The sequence below is a fragment of the Triticum urartu genome, chromosome 3, assembly GCF_003073215.2.
Source record: "Triticum urartu cultivar G1812 chromosome 3, Tu2.1, whole genome shotgun sequence".
Taxonomy (NCBI): domain Eukaryota; kingdom Viridiplantae; phylum Streptophyta; class Magnoliopsida; order Poales; family Poaceae; genus Triticum; species Triticum urartu.
Window position 1 is genome coordinate 254,187,510 of NC_053024.1, and position 5,731 is coordinate 254,193,240.

Sequence of the window (5,731 nt, forward strand, 5' to 3'; positions counted from 1 at the left end):
CTCAGAGTCTCACTCGGTTTTTGCACGCAATGCTGCAATTCCTTTAACCCCGCTGGCCGCTAGCAAGTACCCTCAAAAGTTTTAACAAACACTCGGGCAAGTTCCTCAAAACTGAATATACTTCCTAGCGCTAACTGAGTCAACCATGCTCTGGCTGAACCTTCTAACATCAGAGGAAGATGTTTCATGGCCACTTCATCATTGCCGCCACCGATCTGTACAGCCACTCGGTAATCTTCAATCCAAGTGTCATGCTTAGACTCACCAGTGAACTTGCTGACTCCAGTCGCCAACCTGAAGTTGGGAGGAATCACTGCGGATCTGATGGCTCTGCTGAAACACTCTGGGCCTGAAACATGAACTCTGCTGCCAGTCGGGTGATCTCTATCAAGGCCCTCCCTGTGTGCTCTGTTCCTGTCAACTAGACCTTGAACGAGAATAGACCTCACATCAAAGCCTGGCTTCCTTGGGTCGGTTGCTATTCTTCTCTCACCACTGCGAGGGCATCTGTCATCATATTGCCGAGGCACATATGATCCACTCCTCGGAGGAGGTGTGGGCACTCGACGACGGTCAACACGACTGAGTCGGTGATCGTACTGTTCATGGTTTCTGTACTGATCCTGCCGGTATCCACATCCCTCCTGAGACACTGTTGTGGGCCGACTTGGGCTGTGGGCCGACTGAACTGTATCTGCCATCACCAATCTGCTATGAATCCTATTCCGCGACTGAGACACTGTTGTGTTCTACTCTCCTGCTGCTCGGAGTAAGGCCCGGATCTGCATCAAACCTCTGTCAGCCTCCGATTGGGAAGGCTGGATTGGCTCGGCTATATGGGATGCATCCATGAGATTTTGAATCGGAGTACGATATACCTGAGGTTGAAGCGGAAAAAGCTGTTGTCGACTGGACTCAGTGATCCATTGCCGTGCACGCTCATCGAGTGCACGCTGAAGGTTCTCCAGTCTAGTGCGCTCAGCCAAGTTGGCCAAGCGCACCTCCTCCAAGGCCCAGGCCTCGGAGGTCTCCCCATCGATGGGCGTGTGAAGTGCATCCATGTTGCTGCAGCGAAGCTCTTCTCTCTGCTGCGATGAAAGAGGCTCGGGGCGGTATTCTTCGTGAGCGCGTGACGGATCACCTCCACCATCGTTGTTGTCATCGCAGCGGAAGCCAGGGGGACTATGTGGTCCGTAGGCCATCAAGACTTCAGCCCCAGGATCGCTGCTGTAGCATTCAGATGCGGTCTCGACGGAGCCAGTCGAATAGGCCGTAGAGAGTTTCGTCGAGCTCGATTGGCGCGACTTGTGGGGTGGCCGATTGGCAGGCCACCGCGTGTTTCACCCACCACTGAAGCCGTGACCGACCGGATCACTTGCGACGACGAACAGCGGGGAGCGAAGACACCATGGGAGCCGACCGATACTGGGTCGACGGCTGCCGGAGAAGGATGCCGCGAGCGCACGCATGAAAGTGCATCGCCCCGCGGACGGGGAGCGCCTCGACGTCAAGGGGAGCTTCCTGAAGCCAGGCGGAGTCGTCGGCAACAAAGACGAGCGCGTCGAGATAGATCTCACAGCCCTCAGCCAATCCACAGCCGGAAACCATGATGATGTGAATCGGAAAAATCGCAACTTCACCAAAAAGTCGCTAAGACACCTGCCCCATGGTGGGCTCCAACTGTCGTGGTTCTAAGACTAACAGTAGACTGGGGGGTAGGTATTAGGAGGCAAGATCTCAGCTATGATGAAACACACGATTTACGAGTTTAGGCCCTTCATGGTGGAAGTAATATCCCTACGTCTCGGTGCCCGGAGGCGATCGACTGGATTATATGTGTGTGGTGTTACATGGGGTGCGAACCCTTGTCCCTGAGGAGGGGGTGGCTTATATAGAGTTTGCCAGACCCCTCCCGCCCTCAGATACAAAGGGTTTAAGGTACATAACGATGGGGCATTTCTGGTAGCGCTAGTAATAAAGTGACATAAATGACCACTTAAGTCTACAAAGTAAATGCCCAACCGTTGCTTTTCAGTGTGGCTTCCGATCTTCTGTCTGTCGAGTGATCATTTCCATGGTCGAGTGACATAGAGTCTTTTGAGTCGAATGTTTTTGGTCGAGTAAATGATAGTATCCCTTGAATACTTCTGACTTTAGGGTGATGCCCTAGGGGAGGGTGTCTAGGTCAGGCCTATGACCTTACCCTACGTACATAGCTCCATCACTATCTAGGAGATGCATAGCAACGAGAGGGGAAGAGTGTGTCCACGTACCCTCATAGACCGAAAGTGGAAGCGTTAGGTTAACGCGGTTGATGTAGTCCAACATCTTCACGATCCAACTGATCCAATTACCGAACGTATGGCACCTCCGTGTTCAGCACACGTACAGCTCGATGACGTCCCTCGAACTCTTGATCCAGCAGTGGGTCGAGGGAGAGTTCCGTCAGCACGATGGCGTGGTGACGGTGATGGTGATGTGATCCGCGCAGGGCTTCACCTAATCACTACGACGCTATGACTAGAGGAGTGAACTATGGAGGGGGGCACCACACACGGCAAACAGAACAATTGATGATTCTTTGGGGTGCCCTCCGCCCTCATATATAAAGGCGACGGGGAGGAGGTGGCCGGCCAGGAGGAGGAACCCCGAGGGGGGAGTCCTACTAGGACTCCACTCCTACTATGAATTGCCCTCCCCCATCCTTCCAACGGAGAGGGGGAAAGGGAAAAGAGGGTAGAGGGAGAAGGAAAGGGGGCGCCCCCACCCGTTGTCCAATTCGGATTGGGCAGGGGGAGGCGCGCGCCACCTCTTGTGGCCTTCCTTCCTCTCTCTCCACTATGGTCCATGAGGCCCATTAACTTTCCCGAGGGGTTCCGGTAACCTCCCGATACTCCGAAAAATCCCCGAACCTCTTCGGAACCATTCTGGTGTCCGTATATAACCTTCCAATATATCAACCTTTACCTATCGACCATTTCGAGACTCCTTGTCATGTCCATGATCTCATCCGGGACTCTGAACAAACTTCAATCACCAAAACACACAACTCATAATACAAATGCTCATCGAACATTAAGCGTGCGGACCCTACGGGTTCGAGAACTATGTAGACATGACCGAGACACATCTCCGGTCAATAACCAATAGCGTAACCTGGATGCTCATATTGGTTCCTACATATTCTACGAAGATTTTTATCGGTTAAACCTCATAACAACATATGTCATTCATTTGTGATCACTATGTCACTTGCCCGAGATTCGATCGTCGGTATCATCATATCTAGTTCAATCTCATTACCGGAAAGTCTCTTTACTCGTTCCATAATACATCATCCCGCAACTAACTCATTAGTTACATTGCTTGCAAGGCTTATAGTGATGTGCATTACCGAGAGGGTTGATACACCTCCAACGTACCTATAATTTTTGATTGTTGCATGCTATATTATCTTCTGTTTTGGACATTATTGGGCTTTATTATTCACTTTTATATTATTTTTGGGACTAACCTATTAACCGGAGGCCCAGCCCAGAATTGTTGTTTTTTGCCTATTCCAGAGTTTCGCAGAAAAAGAATATCAAATGGAGTCCAAACGGAATGAAACCTTCGGGAACGTGATTTTCGGAATGAACATGATCCAGGAGACTTGGACCCTACGTTAATTAACCAACAAGGAAGCCACGAGGAAGGGGGCGCGCCTACCCCCCCCCCCCCAGGAGCGCCCTCCACCCTCGTGGGCACCCTGTTGCTCCACTGATGTACTCCCTCCTCCTATATATACCTACGTACCCCCAAATGATTAGAGACGGAGCCAAAACCCTAATTGCACCACCAGAACTTTCTGTATCCACGAGATCCCATCTTGGGGCCTATTCCGGAGCTCCGCCGGAGGGGGCATCGATTACGAAGGGCTTTTACATCAACACCATAGCCTCTCCGATGATCTGTGAGTAGTTTACCTCAGACCTTCGGGTCCATAGTTATTAGCTATATGGCTTCTTCTCTCTTTTTGGATCTCAATACAATGTTCTCCCCCTCTCTCATGGAGATCTATTCGATGTAATCTTCTTTTGCGGTGTGTTTGTTGAGACCGATGAATTGTGGGTTTATGATCAAGTTTATCTATGAACAATATTTGGATCTTCTGAATTCTTTTATGTATGATTGGTTATCTTTGCAAGTCTCTTCGAATTATCAGTTTGGTTTGGCCTACTAGATTGATCTTTCTTGCAATGGGAGAAGTGCTTAGCTTTGGGTTCAATCTTGCGATGTCCTTTCCCAGTGACAGTAGGGGCAGCAAGGCACATATTGTATTGTTGCCATCAAGGATAACAAGATGGGGTTTTCATCATATTGCATGAGTTTATCCCTCTACATCATGTCATCTTGCTTAAAGAGTTACTCTGTTCTTATGAACTTAATACTCTAGATGCATGCTGGATAGCGGTCGATGTGTGGAGTAATAGTAGTAGATGCAGGCAAGAGTCGGTCTACTTGTCTCGGACGTGATGCCTATATACATGATCATAACTAGATATTCTCATAACTATGCTCAATTATGTCAATTGCTCAACAGTAATTTGTTCACCCACCGTAAAATACTGATGCTCTTGAGAGAAGCCACTAGTGAAACCTATGGCCCCCGGGTCTATCTTGCATCATATGAATCTTCCAACACTTAGTTATTTTCATTGCCTTTTATTTTACTTTGCATCTTTATCATAAAAATAACAAAAATATTATCTTATCATATCTATCAGATCTCACTCTCTTAAGTAACTGTGTAGGGATTGACAACCCCTTATCACGTTGGTTGCGAGGATTTACTTGTTTTGTGTAGGTCCGAGGGACTCGCGCGTAGCCTCCTACTGGATTGATACCTTGGTTCTCAAAAACTGAGGGAAACACCTATGCTACTTTGCTGGATCACTCTTTCCTCTTCAAGGGAAGACACGCAGTGCTCAAGAGGTAGCAAGAAGGACTTCTGGCGCCGTTGCCGGGGAGGTCTACGCAAAATTCAACATACCAAGTACCCATAACAAACACTTATCTCCCGCATTACATTATTTGTCATTTGCCTCTCGTTTTCCTCTCCCCCACTTCACCCTTGCCATTTTATTCGCCCCCTCTCTCTCTCTATCCTCCCTCTCTTTCTCTATTTGCCTTTTGCCTCTCGTTCCTCGTTTCCCTTGCATTACATTATTTGCCATTTGCCTCTCGTTCCTCGTTTGCTTGTGTGTTGGATTGCTTGCTTGTCACGATGGCTCAAGATAACACTAAATTGTGTGACTTTACCAATACCAACAACAATGATTTTATTATCACTCCGATTGCTCCTCTTACCGATGCTGAATCTTATGAAATTAATGCTGCCTTGCTGAATCTTGTCATGAAAGATCCGTTTTCCGGCCATCCTAGTGATGATGCCGCTACCCATCTAAATAGCTTCGATGATTTGTGTGATATGCAAAATAAGAAAGATGTGGACAATGATATTGTTAAATTGAAGCTATTTCCTTTTTTGCTTAGAGATCGTGCTAAAGCTTGGTTTTCGTCTTTGCCTAAAAATAGTATTGATTCTTGGAATAAGTGCAAAGATGCTTTTATCTCTAATTATTTTCCTCCTGCTAAGATCATCTCTCTTAGAGATGATATTATGAATTTTAAGCAACTTGATCATGAACATGTTGCACAAGCTTGGGAGAGGATGAAATTAATGATATGT